General features: G+C 46.1%; 1 protein-coding gene across 2 annotated transcripts in view; it reads right to left on the bottom strand.

Annotated features, from left to right (window-relative positions):
* HR (HR lysine demethylase and nuclear receptor corepressor) overlaps positions 1-7773 on the bottom strand; it is a 316649-nt gene extending 308876 nt beyond the window's left edge. Inside the window, exon 1 of one of the 2 annotated variants that reach the window (XM_069213971.1) lies at positions 7620-7773. The gene's annotated coding sequence lies outside the window, so the exon portion shown is untranslated. Of the gene's footprint in view, positions 1-7156; positions 7294-7619 lie in introns of those variants that run through there. The other variant, XM_069213973.1, reaches the window with a different exon arrangement.
* Positions 7774-16155: the final 8382 nt, after the last annotated feature.

Below are 16155 nucleotides of genomic sequence, written 5' to 3'. Positions count from 1 at the left end.
ACTCGAAGGGGGGGGGGGGGGCTTTTCGGTCCCAGAGGCCCTGTTAGTTCTTCATGGCCTGAGTGTCTTAGCTTCTTCTAACCTACATCCATATCTCGCAGTTTCTCTCAAATCTTAGTTCTTTAGACCCTTCCCCTCTTCTTCCCTCTCCCTTCCCCTGCTTCTTTTGCCCTTCCCCCTATCCTTCCCTCGTTTTTTTCAAATCCACTAGTGTTCTCCTTTTATTACTTCTCACTCCAAATCCCCATTACCCTTTCTGCTCTCAATGCCTAATTTATTTCTCTTCTTCTTTTGTTTCTTTTATTCTCTAATCCTTTTCTCTTTTCTCAGCCATTATTTTCACTTTATGTTTAACATAATTCCCTTTCATCTTTCCTTCGTTCTGTTCTTGTCATGTTTGTTTCCCTTCCTTTTTCGTTCCTACCCCATCTCTAGTAGGTCTTTCTTTCTTTCCCTTTCCCAGCCCCATCTATTGACTTCTTTCTTTCTTTCTTTCTTTCTTTCTTTCTTTCTTTCTTTCTTTCTTTCTTTCTTTCTTTCTTTCTTTCTTTCTTTCTTTCCCAGCACCTAGTTCTTTCTTTCTTTCTTTCTTTCTTTCTTTCTTTCTTTTTTTCTTTCTTTCTTTCTTTCTTTCTTTCTTTCTTTCTTTCTTTCTTTCTTTCTTTCTTTCTTTCTTTCTTTCTTTCTTTCTTTCCCTGCACCTTCTATTGACCTCTCACTTTTCACATCATCAAATGTCCTGCCTTCCTTCTCCCAACCGCTTCCTTTTTGCTTCCTTCTTCTCTTGTTCTTTCTTACAGCCATCTAGCTCCCCCATTTCTTCATCCTTGCTTTAGTTCATTTTTAATTTACCGTCGTATTCTCGGATGACCTCTCTCACTTATGTGTTGTGCATTCACATTGATCCTTTCCAGTGACCTCTTCTCTTAGTTTAACCTCTCCTCAAGTCTTTCCACTCTCATTTGCCTGCTACTCTACCTCCTCGTGTCCCCGTTATCCCTCCATTCTCTCTTTCCCTCATTCCTTTCTCTCCTCGCGCTTTTCTATTCGATCAGATGCTGCCCTCCTGCATTTACTCCCCCCTCTCTCCTACTCTATTCTGTATGCAGTGTCCCCTTCTGCGCACTCTTTGTCCCCACCTCCCCCTCTCTCTCTCTCTCCGTGCCCGGCCCACCGTTTTACTAGCCCTCCTGCCGTGTTTCGCTCTCTTCCCCACATCCCGTCCTCCCGACGTCGAGCCTCCGACCCCGACCAGGTCCTCACCCCCTGGCTGTGATCCTCCGCCCGAGTTCTCTCTGTTTCCCGCCAGCAGGCCTCGCCGCTCCTCTGAGGGAGCTCGTCCGTCACAGACCGGGCCAGGCCGGTCCCCAGCTTCACGGTCGCTGGCTCGGAGCTTCTTTCCAGAAGTCGGGTTGTCTCTCTCCCTGAACCGGGGATTACAACTTGCTGGGTGAAGGCAGCTGTTGTGGGACTGTCTGCCATTTGCAGGTCACGCGCTGTAACCCAGGAGGTCCGATTTGGCTTTCTTGTCGTATGAGGGGGGTGAAATAAGTACCACATACAGAAGCGACAATGTCACCGAATTACAAAGACGCGAGATTTTGTCAGAAAACGCCCTGAACCCGTTCTTACACGGCTCTGCCAGTGGGTCTTTCCCTTTCATGCCCCCAATCATCCACTTCCCTGGTCCCCTCTTTTGGTTGACCCTTCTCTCTCTGCTTCTCAACCCCCTTGCTTTGTTACTTTCTACTCCCCCTACCTTTTGTAACTCTTAATTTGTTTCTATTCGTGTTTTCTCTCTCCACACACACATGTATTCCCCCTGTCCCCTTTCCTCTCTCACTGATTCTACATTTTTTGTTTTCTTCAACTTTATCCTTGCTTTCTCTTCATCTGCTCTTTTATATTTAGTCTTTTCCCTCTTCCTTCCAAAGGTTGTATTTCTCGATATTCTCATTTCCTCCACTTCTTTCATGTTTTGTTCCTTCTCTACTTCCATCGTTCACCACTACACAATATTATATTATATGTTCTTGTTGTATATTAACACTTTTTGTTTTTACTCTCAACTTCTGCTCTTTCTTTCTCTCCATTTGTCCATGTTTCTCCTTCCCTTTCCTCGTCGCTCCCTTTCTTCCTATGCACTGTTTTCTTCTCTCTCTCTCCATGTCTCTCAATGTGCTGTTTCTACCCTTACTCGTCTCCCTTTATGTTCTCACTGTATGTACTTTTCTTTTTATTTCCCCTCCTATGAACCATTCAGTCATTTATAGCCTTTTCTTTGTTTTCAGGCCTTTCTATAATTTATTTTTCTTCTCTCTCATTCTTCCCTACAGTTGGCATTTTTTCTTGTATGCCCTTCCCTCCCACTGTCCTGCCATTCTGTATTTTCTCTTATGTTCTCTCTTTCTCAAAAAAGCCTACAGTGCTGTTTTTCTTTCTCCTATTCTCTTCTCCTGTATATTTTCATTTTGTTTCTTCCCCCTCGAGTCCCTTCTCTATTCTTTCTTTGATTTGTTAGCTATGTTTGTTTCTGTTTCATCTTTCTTTCATCCCCTCTTTCCTGACCTAAAATGTACTCTTTTTCCTCTTCCCTGCCTCCAATCAATATAATGTCTTTCTTTTTGATACACTTTTAACCCTTTCTTACTCCTATTTCTGTATTCTATCTTTAATGTTCTCTTTATCTCTCTCCTTTTTTGCTATATCTTTTCTATTTGTATTGCTCTTTCTTCTCCTTTCAGACCTACATTCATGTGTTTCTGTATTCTTCTTAGTTCCCCTTTTCTTGTTCCTTCTATGTTTTCTTTAGTAATTTCATACCTTTCCTTCCTGTGTCCACATATCTTTCGCTTTAATTGTCGTCTTACCGTCTCTTTACGTTCCTTAAGTTGTCCCATTCCCTTTCTTCTTCTCCTTCCCTGGTGTCTTTCTGTGTGTCTTCAGGTTTTCTTCTGAAAACTCTCATTTATCTCTCTACATGTATCTAGCTGCTCCTCTTTCTCTCTCCCTTAAGCCAATCTGTTTATTTTCTCTTCACTAGTTCTTTGTTCCTCGTCCCTCCTTCATCCTTTTTCTCAATCATTATTTTTCTTTCATCTCTTTTGCTCTATAGCTTCTTTATTTCCTCATACCCTCTAAGTCATTTTTTAGTTCCTTATTTTCCATTTCTGATCATCTTCCCATACTTTCTCTTATTTTCTTTTTTCTCCCTCTTTATTATACCTTCCTCTATACCTCTCTCTCCTCTTCACTTGTTCCCCCTTTTTCCTATCCTTTACTCTTTCTGCCTCATCTGTTTTTCTCTCCCCTTTCTTCTCTCTTTCATGCCTTTTCTTGACATGTCCCTCTTCCTCTCATTTTATTTCACTTTCTTCTCTTATCTTCTTCCACGTCCAGCCCATCTCTATATGTTACCCCTTTTCACTTTCTTTTCTGCCCCTTCTTCGTCTCTATTTTCCTTCATTGCCTTTTCTCTTTTCCTCACCAAGACCTCTCTCCTCTCGATTTTTATTTATCATCCTTCTTTTCTTCTGTTCCCTCGTTTTTATTTTTTCTCAACTGTCTTCCAACACCTGTGTCTAAACTTCTTTCACTTTCTTTTCTCCCATTTTTGCTTCTTTCCTCAACTTTCTCCTCTTTCCATCCTGACATTGTCTTGTTCTGTTATTGCTTCTATACCTCTTTGTTTTTACTGTCTTTATGCATGCTTCTTGCCTTCTCTCTCTCCCCACAAAGACGTTTGCTTCCACAAGTCTTTCTCTCTTTTTTTCCCTCTTTGTATTTCCTTTTACTGCTTCTTCCTCCATTCCTTCAGGGCTCTGTTAATGCCCTCTGTCACCCCTCTCCCTCTAGGCTTCTCGCTATTTTCTGTATGTTGCTTTTTGATCTCCTAATCCCTTCCTTTCTGTCCCTCTCCTCTCCATTGTGCTTTTCGGTGGTGTTTGCTTTTCCTTTTCTCCCCTTCTGTCTTGCCACAAGTTATCTTTACATGTATTCACTCTCTTTCCCACGCTCCTCTAGTTTGTCTTCCTTTTCCCCACATTCCATTTCTCTCATTTCTTTTCCTTGCCTATCTATTTTCTGTCCCATCCTCACCCTTGTACGTCTCCCATTTCACACTACCTTTTCCATAAATTACTCTATATTCTTTGTCTCTCCTTACACCTATCTTTGTCTCCTTTCTTTGGTTTCCATTTTTTCTTCTGTAAAATTAATGCCCTTACTTTTCGTCCCCCATTATTACATTTTCTTTTCTGTAATTTCCTTGCCCCTGCATATTTCTTTTTGATACTTCTGTTTGCTCCAGTCACTGTATTTTCTCTTCTCTTTGCTTTTGTTTAGTTCCCACTGCCCTGTGGTTTCTATTTACTCTTCTGCATTATTTCCCTTCCTTGTTTTGGTGCTTTCTCAACATTTACTGCTTGTTCTCTCTTCCTTTTCTTGTCTTTCTGTGCCTTATTCACCTATAAATATATTTCGGTCCCTCTTCTATTTTTCTCCATTACATATCACACCCTCTATGTTTTCTACTTTCTTCTAGTCTTGTCTAATATTTCCCTTTCTTGTTACTGTCCTGATATATTATCTTTCATATTTCACTCTCCCATTTCCTTCTCTTCTTCCCACCTCTATATTTCTCTTAATTTTCTTATACATCATTATCTTGTTCTCTTCTATGTGTATTCTTCTCTGTTGTATTTTCTTCTTTCCTTATCTTTTCGCTTTATATCTTTTGTTGGCATTTATTTTATCTGAACTATTTTACCCTTCTCCGTTTTTTTCTCACTGCTCCTTTCCCCCTTTCTTTACTGTTCTTCCATTGGCTTGACCTCACTCTAAATGTTCTCTTTATTTTTTCCTCGTATTCAGTTGTTTCAGTGTCTTTCTTTTTCCCCTCATTTTCTTATCTTTCTTCATTGCTAAACTTGCTCACCATGTTGCTGGTCGTGCATTTTCTTTTCCTATTCTACTGTCTGTGTATATTTATGTGTCTTTCTGTTCACTAACTCATTCTCCTCTTGTGCATTTTCTTCCCTCATTCTTCTCATTTCCTTGAACTCTTCCCCTTCTCATGCCTTTGCCATTTATTCTTTCCTGATTACTTTTGTTCCTCTCTGTCAGCTCCCTTTGCCTCATCTATTGTATGTCTCAATCCTTCTAGTCTGTCAAGCTCTTTGCCTATTACCCTCCTACTCACCTTTCTCTCAATAACTCTTTCTTCTCTCCCAGTTGTCCCTTTATTCCTGTTCCCCTCACCCCCCATGATATGTTTTTATCTTTCTGTCCTCTGATGTATTCAGCTCTCTTCTTGACCCAAGTCTCACGTTTCTGTGCTCCAGACTCATTCGTTTTCCACTAGTTGGTTTACATTATTTCTTCATTTTCTCCACAGCCCCTCCGTGTCTCCTATTTTCTCCAGTTAATGGGACATTTCTCTCTTTTCTGCCCAGTTTTCTCCCCAGCATGTTCTTCCACTGTCCCTCTCGTCCTTTCTCCACCTCCTTTCATCCTCTTCACATTCTGTCTCTTCTCTACCTCAACTGCCCTTATACCCACTTTGAAGCGACGGATGTCCCTCACATCCACTTCTGTCCCTCTGCACTTTCCTGGGCCCCATCTTTCATTCCACTGGTCACTTTGCTCTTCTCTCTCTCCATCTCCGACCCTCAAGGTGCCGTGTCTTCTCTCGATCTTCCCCTAACCCCTGCACTGTCTCTCCCTCTCCTGTTCCGACAGTCTCACTCCTCCCTTCTCTCCCTCTATCAAATTTCTCCTTTTTCCTATTATTATTTGACTCAGTTGCCCCACTTTTCTCTGAATTATTTGTTTAATCTCCTCTCCCCTTTGGACATCTCTCTTCCTTTTCACTCCCTCCTTCGCCCTCCACCCTTATCCCGTCGCTTCTCTCTCAGTCCTGCTTCCCTTCTTCTTGCAATCTTCCTCCTTCTCTTCCTTCCATCATACAAACCCTTAGCTCCTTGTCTCCCTCCTCTGCTCTCGCATCTTTTCTTCTGTCATTTTTCTATTTTTGTCTCTTTCTCTCTTTCAGTCACCCACCGGTTTTCTCTCTTCTTCTGTTGCTTCCCGCTCTCCTTCCGCAGGTCTCCTTCTCGTCAAGTCCACCTTCCTTCTTCCCTTCCCTTGTCTCTCCATTTCTCTCCTTCTTTCACTTACCTACTTCCATCACTCTTTTCTCGCCTGCGTAGATTCTTCCCTTGTTCCATCCTCACGGCCATCTAGCGCTTCACATCACCAGGCTTCTCTTTGCCTCCCCACGCTCGTGTCACTCGATCTCGCCTCCCTCCGATACCCTCATCCCTTTCTCTCACTTTTTCTTTTATCACTCCTCTCCACTATTACCCTGACATCCCCACAGGTCCTTTCATTTCCCGAGGTTCGCTCTTTCTTTCTTTAAACCCTCTCCATGTTCTCGCATCTGTTCACTCCCCTGCTGGTTCTCTTTATTCTTTAGGGAGTTTTGCATAGCGCCGCGTGCTGCCTTTCGGTAATTTCAAAGCGCTTCTTCCCTCTCTCCCGTGTTTCTTTCATGCGGACTCACCTTCTGTCATTTCTTTCCCGTTTTTCCCTCTTCTTCCTATGTGTCATTCAGCATTTTCTCGCTCCTTTCAATACTGTTTCCCAACTCCCGCTTCTTTCCAGTCCTACTTTTCCCGCTTTCTTCTACGACTCCCCTCTTTTTCTCCCTCGTTTTATGCTCCTCGCCTTCCTCCCCACTCCTACCTACGTGCATTTCCCCACTCTCATCTTCCATTAATTTTCTCTCACTTTCTCCTTATGCTCCTGACCCACTTTAATCTCATTCCTCCACAAATCTCCTTCTTCATTGCTTCATAGTTGTTCTTATTTTCTTTCTAATCCTTTCCTCACTTCTTATTGTATTCTTTTCACCGGACTCCCTCTTACTCTGATTTCTCCTCTTCTCACTTTTGGTTAAGTTTCTATCCTTTAGTCCATCTTTTTTCCCGCCTCGTTCCCTTCTCCGTTCCTACACCTCACGTTCACTCCTCTTTTCACGGCCACTGTCCCTCTCTTTCGTGTCTGTCTGCCTTCCCATCCTGTGTCCCTTATATCTTTCGTTGTCCCGCTTCTTCTTGCCCCTCACCTTTTCTCTCTTCTTTCGCTCTTTTCACACCTTCTGCCTCTTTGCCAAGAGTATTTCCTCGTCTTGTTTCATCTTCTCCAAACTCCTTTCTCGGCGCGATGATCCCTTGTGTCCTCGCATCTTCTCTTCCTTCCCCGGTCTCTGCCCATTTCCATACGTCCCTCTTCTCGCCTTTCCCGTTCCTTCTCTCAGACTCCTCTTCACACCTCCCTGGCGACCCTCTACGCCCCCTTTACTCCTTCTTTTATATCTCCCCTCTACTCCCTCTTGACCCCTTCCTTCTCCCCTCATCCACTCGAGCCCTCTGCCCTGCTTTCCGTCGCCCTCCTTTCCTACCTCAGATGACCCCTCGCTCCATCGCTCTCTTCTTCCGCGTCCCTAAATTATCCGAAAATCCGCGAACGGCAGCACCGAGCAGCGCCACGGCGGAACGAGGGGTGAAACCAGCCTGGAAAACATCTTAAATGAAACGAACGTGAGGCTGAGCCCTTACCTGCGGTGCGGCGCGGCGGCGGAGGGACCAGGGTGTGCGGGGAGAGGACCCCCTCGGCCCCCACACCGAGCCCGGCTCCGGTCTCTACGCCCTCCCCGGTGCTCCCCAGCCTCCTCCCTGCTCCTGCCCCTCCCCCCGCCCCGGTGCTCCGGTCCCCGCCCCCCTCTCGTCTGCTCGTCACTCCCTGGCAGTGTCTGCCGAGGGCACCGGAGGACACATCCCGCCCCCGCCCGGGGCTGCTGGGAATTAGGCTGAGAGCCCGGGGAGCCCTGGCACGGCCGGGGATGGAGGGGTGACAGCGCGCGGAGCGCAGCCCCCTCCGCCCCAGAACCAGTGCTGGGGGGAGTTAGACCGCCGCCGCCAACCCCACACCTCCCGGTGCCCCCTTCCACCTACACAGATGATGCGGAGAGGAGTACTTGGCCCTGGCGCTTAGTTTCACAATGTCAGCGCTCCGACCTCTTCCCAAAACTGCTCCAGCCGAAATGAAAAGATTCCCCTCTAGAACTCCTACCAATACACCCCAGCGAGGACACCCAACCAGCCCCCACCTCCAACTAAAAGCACCCAAGCCATCTCCCACATGTGAGCAAGCACCCCTTGGCAAGTTCTCACATCCGACCAATACCACTTCAGTACACCCCTCCTTCAAGCATGACCACCAACAAGTGTTGGCAGCTACACAAAGTAAGTGCCATCAACACCCACATCTGATGAAGGTCATCTCAGACCGTATGCGAGTAATGTCAACTCCCAACCAGCCCCCGCATCCATGCATGCTCCCTTCTAACCACCCCACTTTCCAGACAAGTCGACCTAAGCAGTCCCCACATCTAACATCTTAGACCAATCACCACCTACATTCCAGCGGCCCCCATATCTGAGCAAACTCACCCTCTAGCAATCTCCACATCCACCCACCCTCTTCCAAACAAACCTTAATATCATCACAGGTTCTCCCTTAGCCATTCACCTCATGCAACCAAAATACTACCAATCAAAGCCCATATTCAAAGTACACCAACACCAACTGCCTGAACAGCCACCTGCAATAGCACGCTCGACCAAGCAATAGTCCATAGTGCTTTCATGTTCAAGCAAGGCCAACCCCTCAAACTGACTGACATCCGGGCAAGCTCTTCCATAGCTACTCATTACCTAAAACCAAAATCACACCCTAATAACACATCTAAAAAAAATGCAGCCCTATGTCTGAGCATTACACCAACAAGCACCTCCATCTATGCAAGGTCAAGCCCATGCGGCCCCCATGTCCAAGCAAGCTCTCTCAACTATTTCCCACATCCAACGGAAAAAAACACAGATCCACACCATCACCGACAAAGACTTTCCCAGCCACTCCCAACAGCCAACCTAAATAAACCCTATGGACAACCACATCCAAAGGAGATCATCCCAGCAATCGATTATGCAACCATAATACCAACTATCAAGATCCACATCCAATGGAGAATGCTTCCAACAACCCACACACCTGCACAATACATCAGAGAGCTCCATGTCCAAACAGGGCCAGCCCGCAACCATCCATCACATCTAAGAAAACTCTTCTCAACCACCCTCCCCATTCAAGCTAGATATTTTCCAACCAGCCCTCACTCACAATGAACATAACATCCATCAACAGCAACAGATGAAGACCACCCAATAGCTCTGTGTCCGAGCAATACTCTATTGAGCTGCAACTTCCAAGAAAGGAAAAACCACAAACCCACCTGCATCCAGTCAAGCATTTTCAACAAGTCACAGCATACAAGTAGGTTCTCCACCAACCATCCCCACATCCGAACAAGCTTTCCCTAGCCTCTCCCACACTGAAACAAGATGGTCTCAAGGAGCCCCATGAACTCTCAGCCACAAGCCCAACCATGTAACAAGGCACCTCCAATCAGCCCCTACAACAATTACAAGAAAGTACCACATGAAACGTTTTTCGCCAATCAGCACCCACTTGCAAATAAGACTACCCTATCGCCTCTGCATTACAGATAAAGTGACACAGACGGAGACAGCCGAGGACACAATGGGAGGGGGGGGGGGGGGGGGCTGGCTGCAAGGAACAACACCTGTATTAAAGAAAGATACATTATACCCCATTACCGAGGACAGAAAGGATGCCGAACCTCTCATCGACAACACCCACACAGCTTAACCCTGAACAAGGACAGAGAAGCGCCTTAATCCTTAATTGACCAGGGTGGAGAGACAATGATAATCGTACACTCTCACACAAGAGGGGAGACCTCTTAAGACAGCATCAGGGTTGAAAAGAGCTAAAAGCTATAAAAAAAAAAAAAATTGAGGTCGCCCCAACCTTTAACCACATCCGACCAAAACAACAGCTGTCAAAGAAGACACACTCTATCCCCCAATGTCCTAACAGTACCCCGAAGCAGCCGTACGTCCAGTCTGTGTCCTCTCCGAGTAAGCTCTCCCTTACACAATCAATCCCCACATCTAACCAAAAGGGATTCATCGACACCCACATTCAAAGGCGAACTCCCTCAACGGTCCTCCCGTTCGAGCAATACTGCAACCACCTCCACACAAGTCACCCCCCAATATACCCTCATTGAACAAAGCCCATCTCAGCCAAGTGATCTATCAGCCACCCTACACCCCCACATACAACCAAAATAACACCCAAGAGCATATCTTCAATGGAGACAACACCCAATAGCCCCTTGTCCGAACAAGACCCTATTCGACGAGCCACATGCAAGAAAGGCAAACAAGGTCTCAAGCCACAACATATACATATGTTCTCCACCAAAACATGCTCCACACCCAAACAAACTCTACTCAGCCATCGTCCACATCGAAACCCAACGACACTAAGTAGCGCCCACCTCTAACCAAACTCTCACCCACCCAAAAAGCCACCACATGTAGTCTCCTCCAAACAGCCTCCAACAGCCAAATAATTACCCCCCCCAACAAGCCCGACCACACAAACATGGTTTTCCACCAACAACCCTCACTTTCGAATGAGAACACTCAAAGGTGAAACGAGAATCAGCTGCAGGGGGACACGAGGACGAGGGGTCAGTGTGGGAGTGAAGGGGGGAGGGTTGTAAGGTATAGTCATTCACCCCCACGTAAAGAAAGGCACATCATACCCCCTTACCGAGACTAGAAGTGCTGCTGAACCCCATAAGGAGGACACTGATACAGCTTAGCTCCTCAACAAGGGAAGCGAAGCGCTTTAACCCTTCACCGACCAGAGAGCAGAAAAGCAAGGGTTCTCTTCACACCAGACTGGAGACAGACATTTTAACTTCAGCGTCGAGCGTGCAAAGCGCTAAGTCCCGTATGGAAGGTAGAAACATTCCCGAAAACAATCCCACACACGGACAGAAAATAAGCCCTTTCTTCGCTGGCGACAAACCCGCTCTATTATTTCTTCACCCAAGATGTATAGTAGCATGCCTTCACCAAGGACAGCGACACCTCAGCCGCGCACCGCACACCGAAAAAGACACTTCACCCAATCACAAAGGGACGACTCGCTCCAGTGGCGCAACGCAAAACTGTGCCCCCAGACCCCCACACACAGAATAGTCTGAGGGGCCCCTGAGTTTCCTATATCTTACAGATATTCATGGACCTTCAGTTGAATAGGGGCCCCTCTGAAGGTATGAACCCCCCCCCCCCCCTCCGATGGGTGGTGGGGGGTGTTACTCAGCAGTGGCTGCAGGGTCTTGTGTTACGCCCCCTGCCTCGCTCTCTTAATTATAACAGCGGGATAGGGAACATCCCCTCCCCTCCCACATCACTGGCAGGTGAGGAAGAAGCTTCTTGACTGAGGTTATGGAAGACTGAATGAGTAAGTAGACTTTTCTCAGTAATGCGTCTTAATAGCCTCTAGGCTCCCCTCCAGACTTCAAACCCCCTCCTATCCAAGACCCCCTTACGCCTCAAGCTAAATTACATCCCTCCTGCAAGGTAAGTATAAGTTTTACCATTCTTAAGTCCACATTTACTCACCTTGAAGAAATATATCCAAGGCCAGTGGAATTATGTGACAGAAAAAGACCAAATTATGTGTCAGGGTTGCCTAAATTATGCTACAAGAAAAGGCATATTATGCAGCATAATGCAGCACATGTTGACATAGTTTTACTTCATTTCTTTGTTATTTTTCACACTTTTTAATATTCCCTGGGCAATGGTTTCATCTCATTAATATCGGTTTAACACCCAAATACAGCAATAACCAACTCAGAGTAAGTTACCAGGGAATCTATCGCAAATTACCTTCAACTGCTCAGCTATGCGTGTAGCTGCATTTTTAGTAACTTTTGATCCATTTGTGCTACAAACAACATTTTTGGTTAACCTCTCCACATTATGCAGCAGCTGATGGATTATGTGGCAAATGCAGCAAACTCATAATTATGCAGAGAAAGTTGCTGCTGCATAATCACATAATTCCACTACCCCTATATAGAACAGCTATGTAAGTATCTGTGGTGTCAACTACAGCAAACTTACACTGACCCATATACACTTACCTTGATGATATTTTGGTAGTGATATATTTTTGAAATTATATTTTTAATACATAACATTTTTTGCACAATATTTTAGCACCACGCTATCTGGTCCACCTCTCTCAACCAGCATTAAACTTTATGTGTAGGTATCCCCTTCATTCGCCTGTAATGTGCTCCTCAGCTGTGCAGTACAAGTATAATGTCCATAGATGGACTATTTTTAGTAATCACCTCCTGAAAAGGTAAGAATAAAGTTGATACCCATACAGACCCTGTGAGATCTCACTCGTGGAAAGACAAGACAATCAAGTGTCTAATTGTATCAATGGAATAGTAGTACCTCTGTTGACTTGGTCCCTCATTACTATTGGGCTCAAACTGAATGACAAGCACAGCCCCTTCACACTTGACTTTAAGGGCTGCAAGGCAGAGCAGTCCACGGCTTACTCGTGGAAGTGATGAGAGTTGGACACTCAGACCTAAGAAATGGATAACAATACGTTCAATAAATGAATGCCCAGTTTGTACTTAGAGAAAAGGTAAAGTACTTTAATGCACATTAATACTACAACACTACACATACAATACAGAATAGGTAACTAGATCCCACTAGATCCTAAGTACCTATAAATCTGCAGTAAAATATATTGACCAATGTTAACATTTGTAGTCCCAGTCTTGCTTCTCTGTCGCGTTTGCACCATGTTGCTATTATGACTCATGCAGATCTAGCACGCTTCACAGCACCACTGTGTTTGCGGATCCGAATAACGCTCCCCAAAGATCTAATGTACATTCAAGCATTCAGTTCTTTGTCAGAGCAACTGTTTGAAGACATGAAGCAATGTCGGTCAGGCATCGAGAGGATGCTTCAGTGTATTGTATATGTCTGGTAGATTACGCACAACGTTCGAGCATCAGAAATGAATTTAGATGACAGCACTGCCTTGTGGGAGTCTTGCTTGCCACGCACAAACCTGCTTCCCAAAACTGGGATGTGTGGCTCAACCCACAGTGGAGTGCTGATCTCAAATATCCGCTACAAAAAGATTGCTCCATTAGAATAAATACAAAACCTACACCCAAAAAGACAACGTGCAGCCTTACCTATGAAAGAGCTAGATTCCCCCTACCTAGAAGGATCTGGATAAAAAAGCCTTCCACATACTTTCTATGCTGCAAGTGTAAGCTACCATAAACCTCATCCTGGTTGCAAAAATTACCATCTTTTAAAGTGTTATGGTCATCCAAATCGTATGAAAGCTTACAGCTTGATAACATCAGCCTAAATAATATTACATCCACTACATCACTTACCACTAAATCATGACTGTAACTATATAATTACTGTTCTTACCTAAACATCTACTTACCTAGGCTCATCCTGGACATCCCCGACCCAGCCACATCCCCCACCTCAGAGACCTACATTGGCTCCCAGTCAACAAGTGCATCACATACAAACTTATGATTCACACCTACAAGGCACTACACAACATAGGACCGGCCTACCTCAACCACCGCCTCACCTTCTACGTACCCAACAGAAAACTCCGTTCTTCCCAGCTCGCCCCCGCAACCATTCACAAGATCTGAAAAAGCAAGAGGAAGATTATTAGAAATGGGGTCTCCAGATGGCAGTTGGTTTGCACCCTGTCCAAGTAGGGACCTTCACTCTAGCCAGGATAAGGGAGATACCCAGCTCAGATAACCCCTTCTCACCCCCTTGGTAGCTTGGCACAAGCAGTTAGGCTTATCTCAGAAGCAATGTGTAAAGCATTACACATAACACCCAGTAATACAGTGAAAACACTACAAAAGGACACTACACCAGCTTTAGAACAATAGCCAATATTTATCAGGGTAAAAGAAGACCAGTACCTGAAAAATCCAACATACAGTAATAAAGATATGAATTTTCCCAAAATTACTTAAAAATACAGTTCCCTGAAGTTGATAACTCCTTCTGAGGCTACCACGGTGTCGTGAACAACAATTCCAACAGTTCAGGCTTGCCACGACGTCACGGGCAGGTACGGTGTCGGGAAGACCCGCAAACAATACCTTGGGAATGTAGGGCGTTGTGATCCTTCCAATGAGATCCAGGGAGTGGCGTTGCTGGCGTCGCAGGCATCAGTTCCGGAGGGCAGTGCGGTGGTTGTCGGACCCTTGAAGTCACACGAATTGTAGATCAAACTCCAGGCTGATGACAAAGTCAGGAGTGCTGGCATGGATGGCGCTGTGGCTGCGGTGGGAAGCAGGACGATGCAACATGTGGTGCCCACAGGTCATGGTGGAGGCAGCGGCTCAGTGACGGTGTCCTGCGGCGTCGGTGAGACCAGGGCTGCGGTCTAAAGCGAGGCGGTGCGACATGCGGTGGCACCAGGTCCTGTTGCAGCAGTGGCGTTGTCATTGCTGAAGCACTGTCGTCGGCAGGCCCAAGACGGCAGTGCGGCGCGGGCTCCATGCAGTGCCCACGGGTCGCAGTACAGACAGAGGCATCTGTTGACGACTCTGGAGTCGATGGTGCTGTACCTTACGAGCGGTGTCCACAGGGCACGGTGCAGGCAGCGGCATTGGTGTCTGCGTGGGGCATTGTCGCCGGGGATGCCAAGGCAGTGGTTTGAGCAAGGCGAAGTGGGGTGGGGGGGCTATAGTCACGGTGCAAGCAGCGGCCCAGTGACGGTGTCAGGCGGCGGTGGCTGTGAGACCAGGATTGTTGTGTGACGTGGGGCATGGCTTCGTGTGGCGTTGTCAGATCATGGTGCAGTCAACTGTGTCGTCGCAGCGGTTTTTCTTCTGTTGCAGCACAAAACACACAGTTCCCAGTGCTGTAGGCAGGTGAAGCTGAAGTCTTTGATATCCCTGAGACTTCCAACAGGAAGCAAGCTCTACTCCAAGCCCTTGGAGAAACTTCACAAGCAGGATACACAGCAAAGTCCAGTCTTTGCCCTTTTTAAGGCAGAAGCAGCAACTGTAGGCCACACCAGCAAAGCACACACAGCAAAGGGGCAGTACTCCTTCTCCAGCTCTTTTCCTTGGCAGAGGTTCCTCTTGATCCAGAAGTGTTCTAAGAGTCTGGGGTTTTGGGTCTACTACTTATACCCCTTTCTGCCTTTGAAGTAGGCAAACTTAAAAGAAAAGTCTCTGTTGAGAAGATCCTGCCTCGCTTGCCCAGGCCTGGCCCCAGACACAAACTAGGGGGCCGGAGACTGCATTGTGTGAGGGCAGGAACAGCCCTTTCAGGTGTAACTGACTACTCTTCCCTCTACTCCAGCCCAGATGGCCCATCAGGATATGGAGGCTACACGCCAGCTCCCTTTGTGTCACTATCTAGAGGGAATTGAAAACAGTCCAGCTGTCAGTCTGACCCAGACGTAGAATACAGAAGCAGGCAGTGGCACAGAATGGTTTAAGCAAGAAAATGCTCACTTTCTAAAAGTGGCATTTTCAAACAGACAATGTAAAAATCAACTTTACACAAAGATGTGTTTTTAAATTGTGAGTTCAGAGACCCCAAACTCCAGATCTCTATCTGCTCCCAAAGGGAAACAGCACTTAAACGTTATTTAAAGGCAGCCTCCATGTTAACCTATGAGAGAGATAGGCCTTGCAACAGTGAAAAACGAATTTGGCAGTATTTCACTGTTAGGACATGTAAAACACATCAGTACATGTCCTACCTTCTAAATACACTGCACCCCGCCCCTGTGGCTACCTAGGGCCTACCTTAGGGGGTGCCTTACATGTTGTAAAAGGGAAGGTTTGGGCCCATGAAGTGGGTACACTTGCCAGGTCGAATTGGCATTTTAAAACTGCACACACAGACACTGCAGTGGCAGGTCTGAGACATGTTCACAGGGCTACTTATATGGGTTGCACATCCAGTGCTGCAGGCCCCTTAGTAGCATTTGATTTACAGGCCCTGGGCACCTCTGGTGCACTTTACTAGGGACTTACAAGTAAACCAAATAGGCCAAATCATGGATGAACCCATCACCAATACAATTTATATAGGG

This window comes from Pleurodeles waltl, chromosome 11 (assembly GCF_031143425.1).
Source record: "Pleurodeles waltl isolate 20211129_DDA chromosome 11, aPleWal1.hap1.20221129, whole genome shotgun sequence".
In the NCBI taxonomy this organism is placed as follows: domain Eukaryota; kingdom Metazoa; phylum Chordata; class Amphibia; order Caudata; family Salamandridae; genus Pleurodeles; species Pleurodeles waltl.
Note: the sequence above shows the minus strand (reverse complement) of the source record. Positions and strands in the feature narration are given on the sequence as shown.